The following is a 6607-nucleotide window of genomic DNA, read 5'->3' as shown; positions in this document are numbered from 1 at the left end:
ATATGTATTTTCTTCAATTACTACACATGACTTCTAAAATAAAAATGAAAACAAATGCACAACTATCCAGCAATGTTCCTAATATCAGTGAGACAGACCAAGAGGAAGGACCTGGGATAACTCAAAGGATGGAACCCAAGGAAATGCAGTGAAAGTGTGAAGTTGAGGTCAAGAGACGGTCCCTGGGGCAATTGCCTGACCACACTAGAATGGCCGAAATGTCCTGGTCGCAGGAAGGCAGGGGCGGGGCAGCGAGACCTGCAGCCTTGGACAAAACAGGAAAGAAGAAAACATTCAACCTTGAAGGCTTGAGTCTCTTGTCACCTCCTCCCTTCCTCTGGTCCCTTGATCAGACCAGTCTCGCCCAAGAGCCAGAATACACGTCTGGGGGCACTGGTCACACCTTGCGTGAGAGTCTGCAGCCGAGGGTGTAGGTGCTGAAATCCTGTCCAGTCCCCACATGCCACATCTCATGTCCCATCGTGGGTAGAACCTCCCCAAGGAATAGGCACTTTTCCCAATTACTGAATAGCACTGCATGGACCAGCACAGTGTGGACTAGTGAACTAGCTCCATTGTAAGATCAGATATTTTAAAATCCAGACATGGCTTTCTATCAATATTCTTAATATTTAAATGTAGCTGAATGTAGTCATGAGAACATTTTCATGTACGCATCCCGATGCCCTGTCCCTTCCTCTGCCAAATCCACATTTGGGCAATTGAGCACAGTAGTCAGACAATCCCGAGGGGCAAATTTGCAGATTGTTAAAGGCAATTGAAATAAGAGTTTATAATGGGATACAATTTTGAAACAACAATTCTATTATTTGACATTAAGAATGTTCCCTTCTTTATATGAACTGAAGAAGGAATTATCACCTTAAAAGATTTTTTTTTGAAAGAGCAAATTGATATTAACTAGAGAAAATGACAGTTAAGAAAGAAAACTGGTTAAGTATATTTAATCATTTGGCAAATCCTAGTGCATGCATATCTGGGATGAGTATATCTCACCTTGCTCTTAAAAAGGATTTACAGAGGTTAACATACATGTCTAGCCAGCAGTTAAGCAGTCTTAAAAGGGACTCCAGCCACCCAGCTCCTTGACTGGCATCATATAGACCCTATCTATGGTTACTGTTACCTTGGAGAGACTCAAACGAAAGAAAAATGTGGAAAAGGAGGGAAAGAGAGCATTCCTGATTGTCTATTACAGACAAAGTAGCATGACAAGTCCTTTTCATATACTACCTCATTTATACACAGTCTCATTAATTGGTCATTAATGACTCTTACGCATGTGATGCCACTGTTAGATATTGGCCAGGCCCAGCATTCCAGGAGATAGGAAAGAAGTCATCACATTGTTCTGGCTCTGTAGCCTTGGCCAACTGCCTACAGGAGCCAGGTCTGAGTCACCCAAGAACGACCAAGCTGTTCACCAAGGGTGGATAAGCTAGAATAGGAGGCACAGACCGACTAGGACAGCGAAGGAAGCAGAGTTTCGTCAGTTTTGTCACGCTCAGCACAATGAAGAGTGGCCTCAGGGAAGTCTGAAGTCACAAATTCCAAGTAGAGCTTTGGACACTGAAAGCGGAAATGTCGAGAGAGGAGGGACGAGGTATGGGAGGCTCTCGATTCAGGTGACCAGAGTCATCCTTGTTCTCTTTTCTTTGGTTCACTAACTTCATCTCCATGGATTTTTTTTTTTAAATCCTTGAATAAAATACAAAAGGGACACTAGATTTTGAAGTATAGGATAGGGACATATGATAATCAGAATCATCGAATTTTATAGCTGGAAAGAAATGTGGAAAGTCCCCAGGCAAGTTTTACAGAATGTTCTGTGGAGTTCTGTGTTCTGTGACACCCCAGGGCTTAAGTGGGGTTTGGGGGCAGGCCAGCGAGGGGTTTGGCTGGTGCAGGGGAGAGGGAGTAGGCAAAGGCTAATTTTACCATCTTTTCTACATTAAGATTCTTGATCAGATTTCCTTTAGAGAAAAAACCAAGGAATTCTTTTTTTTTTTTTTTTTAAGATTCTATTTATTTGACAGAGAGACATAGTGAGAGAGGGAACACAAGCAGTGAGAGAGGCAGAGGGAGAAGCAGGCTTCTCACTGAGCAGGGAGCCTGATGAAGGTCTCCATCCCAGGATCCCGAGATCATGACCTGAGCCGAAGGCAGACGCTCAAATGACTGAGACACCCACGTGCTCCAAAACCAAGGAATTCTGTTATGCTTTTTATAAAAGTAGGGGAGGGTGGTTAATCACCTCTTTTAACTGAGGAAGTCCTTGGTGTTGTGCTGTGGAGAAGGTGACGTGCCCAAGGACCCACGAGTTGGTGGCCATACCTCCGGTCCCCGGAGTCTCACAAGGACACCAGGCTGCCTCTCATCATGCAGCCTCATTCCCTGCGAGTTGGTTTAATTAAAACTGTGACCATTGGTTTCCATCTTAAGATCCTAATTATTTTATGTTAATAAGTTGGTAGCTAATAAAAATGAATTAAATGCATAAACACAACATTAAGTTTAAATAATACTTTGAACACTGTGTGGACCCTCTATCTCTTTGTCCGTATAGACTTTAATATTTTAATCTGTTGCTACCGCTGCAGATAAAACTGCATGCCCTTTCTGGGGGGAAAACTCTAATAACGTCTTTCTTCAAGGTCAGGATATTATTATTTTATGAGCAAAATTGTTCTCTTCAACCAACCAAGTGTTATTTCCAAGTTTTTTGTTTGCTTGTTTGTTTTTATTTTTTGTTTTTTTGTTTTTTATCTCGCAAGGATTTACATAGAAGTGATGAATGGTAAGTGACAGTGGAATTCTCTAATCCCTTTCCAACCAGTTCTGGTAGAGTCATAAACCTCCAGAAAAAAAAAGTCTGAAACCGCAGGAGGCCAACACTGCATTTACCACCTCAGGTTTTACGATCTTCATCACAGGCATAGAGACTAAAATCTGGAGCCATGAGACATACAGGGTCCTAGCATCTTTCCTGGCTCACCCATCTCTCCCACACAGGTCATTAATAATAATAATAAACAAGAATGTGTGTGTGTGTCCTGTGTCGTTAACATGCTGCGCATGTATTATCTCACTGAATCTTCCCAAGGACGCCCTGCAGTGGGGGCTAGTACCCTCTCTTGTTTTAAAACCAAGATAAAATTCTTTATCTGGGATCATCCCGGATGCAACCCAGGCAGCCTGACTCCAGAGCCCAGAGGAGGGGACCCCTAGAAAAGCAACACAAATTAAATATAATTTAGTTGAGTGACTCAGAAATCAGATCTAAGAAAACCAAAAATAGCCATTGTAAGAAGGACCAAGTTAGAGACAGCACAAAAAAATGCAAGAATATGGGCCTCTCACTCAGGAAGGTTTTACATTCCCAAAAGGAATCAAGGAGGAGGGGGGTGAGGGTAGAAGAGGCAGGGTAGGGGGTGGGTGCCATACATTGAGAGGCTCCCGTCTGTAGATCCACACTCCAATCTAGAAACAGTTTCTGGCAGCTAAGAAGCCAAAGGAGCACAAGAGTAGGGGGGAGGGAACAACGCAGATCACCTGGGGGCCCGGCTGGAATGGGGGAAGCCTAGCAAGGAGGAAAGGTCCCGGCCCTAAGAACTGAAAAGGAGCAGTGGTGGGCAAGCTGAGAGGCCACCAAGGTGGACAGTGGAGCCAGCCAAGACAAAGCCCAAGGAGGCCAGAGGAGAAGCATGACAGGAGACAGGAGGGAGAGAAGCCAAATGAGCCTGGGGCGGGTGGCACCTCTAGTCACCCTCCCGGCCCCCTCGAGCAGGAACCACCACCTCACTCACAACTCCTGGCCTTGACAGACTTCTTAAAAGCCACAACTGTGTCTAGTTCATCTTGACTCCTTCATGTAAACCACATTTTTCGAAAGACCCAAACAGGACAAAGAGCAAACTATACCGAGTACTTAAAATTAGCACAACCCATGGGGCGCCTGGGTGGCTCAGTCAGTTAATCATCTCCCTTAGACTCGGGTCATGATCTCAGGTCCTGGGATCGAGTCCCGTGTCGAGTGCCCTTTTTGTCAAGGAGCCTGCTTCTCCCTCTGCCTGCACTCCCCCTGCTTGTGCTCTTTCCCTCACCCTGTCAAATAAATAAATAAAATCTTTAAATAAATAAAATTAGTATAACCCTGGCTGACCAGAAAGTTGCCCATTGATGTCTGACACATGCTAGCCGCAGACTTTCAGGAGTTAGGAATTGAATTGGGTTGAGCTGAATTGATTGGCGATTCCCTTGCTGGAAGTTTTAGGCATAAGGTAGAGATTCTGGTGAGTAAGCATGATCTGGGATAAAGTATTTTATCTTCTAAAATCACCCCTGGCTGGGACAAAGCCAGTGACACCGTCTAAGAGGGCAGGTTTTAAAACTCCTGCGACACCTTCCCTTAGTGCCCTCCCATAAACAAAGCCATTCTCAACTAAAAGCAGAAGAGCCTGGAAGGTAAGGGGAGAGGGGCAGATGTGGGAGGAGAGCAGGCCCCCCTGCGCATCTTCTGAGGGAATAACTGGGGGGAGATTAGTCTACCAGGAAACTTGGCAGGGGTGAGGGAACCCCAGAAACTAAACCCACCATCTCCACTGTTCTGCATCTTGCTAAGCTCTGCCCATATGCATCTGTTTCCATTTGAAACAAATGAAAACCTTCCTTTTCTCTTGTTGACATCAAAGCCAGAGACCTGGCCTCAGTCCGTTGTCATAGCTGCTGTCGATAATAACACTTACGACCGTAATTACAACGCCATTGACTCAGGGCACAGTGGAGAGAGCAACACAGGCAACAGGCAGTAGGAACCAGTCCCCACAGGATGCAGGGAAGGTTCATGCTATCTCAGCCTCACACCACACAACAGGCTGAGCCCTGGGGAGGTGGTATGGCAACTCAGCCGCGGTGGGAGCATAGAGACACCAGTTGGGACAGGACTAGCTCTTACCATCAGCCTCTGCCCCAAAACTTCATTCAGGTGGATTTTCAGTTCTTTTTTTTTTTTTTTAAGATTTTTATTTATTTATTTGACAGACAGAGATCACAAGTAGGCAGATAGGCAGGCAGAGAGAGAGGAGGAAGCAGGCTCCCGGCTGAGCAGGGAGCCCGATGTGGGACTCGATCCCAGGACCCTGAGATCATAACCTGAGCCTAAGGCAGAGGCTTAACCCACTGAGCCACCCAGGTGCCCCGGATTTCCAGTTCTTCCAGTGTGAATCCAATGCCAGCCCTACCCATCATCCCCTTCCCTCTTCCCTTTTCTTTTCCTCCGGCCGGAATCTGAATGACAAACAGCTCACCAGTTTCAACAATATATAGATTCTTAAGGAATCTTATGTGTGACCCAGACATCATACAGATTAGCACAATCCTGTGAGGGATCCTCAAACAGAAAAACCAGACAGAGAACTTAAATGAAAATAGTCAAGCCTGCCTTTCTTTTCTTTATCATTCTGGTGGTTCGTAGCAACTGAGATGGGGGTGGGGAGGATTTCTGACGGCAGAGAGCTGCCACCATCCATTTTGGCTCTGCTTGAAACACCCGGAAGAATGACATTGAGTTAAACTTAGCTCAGAGTGGAAAAAAATGACAACAGCATCGCAAATGTTTAAAGCCTATAAAAATAGACGCAAGGCAAGAGTTGTTCCCTTGCCCCAGGCTTGACACACACTTGGCACACCAATTTTTGTGGAATGAATAAAGACTATATGCAAAACTGTACCAGAACACAATATTTCCTGTATCTCCCTGGCCCTTGGAGATCTGTGCCCTCTTCTCTTTCCCATGGCAGTGACCTGCCCAAAGTCACCATCTCCCCATCACTCACATGCCTTCCCCTACTATGGATATGCAACATTGGACTCATCTTTGCAAACACGGCCAGGGTACTGCGGAGCCCAGGTCGGCTGGAGGAGGGTTTACTTCTCTTTCGGCCTTGTCTTGGCTTCTTCGCACTTCCACTGTGTTCAGTGGAAATCTTGTCTCTACTAACCACTCTGAATTCCAGGCTGGCAAGGACAGAGATGTCAGTGATTTGCCCAGTGAGGGGCATATAATCTGTTCTTGAATGAATTAATTAATGAATCAACGAATGAATAAATGATCTACAATTGGATTCAAATCAAATGGAGGGGAAAGGTCTTTCCATGACCCAAAGTACACCCAAACCCTACCAATTAGTTAAACAAATACACACAGTTGATGAAAAGAAAAGCAGAAAAGATGATCATAAACCCATTCTCACCCTAAAAAAAAAAAAATCAGAGACACAAAAACTACCCGTAAAATATTAGCAGCAATGCAGTTTCATACGGGCAGGAAGGAGACCGTGCTGATTTGTGGTTTCATAGTTTCAGGCACACATTTCCTGGGGGGAATGACACCTTCTACTGCTTTTCACTGGCATGCAGGCGTGGCTGAATTCTGGGAGACTATTTGGCATAAAAATTATTTCACTGAACCATGACTCTATATAATAGCCTCGAAATCATCACTGCATCTCCCACAAAAACAACATTTATCTACTTTGCACTCAAGGCTCTTGATATTAGAATCTACACAATAGATTCTATCCAGAAT

Source organism: Martes martes, assembly GCF_963455335.1.
Source record: "Martes martes genome assembly, chromosome: 15".
NCBI classification, from domain to species: domain Eukaryota; kingdom Metazoa; phylum Chordata; class Mammalia; order Carnivora; family Mustelidae; genus Martes; species Martes martes.
Note: the sequence above shows the minus strand (reverse complement) of the source record.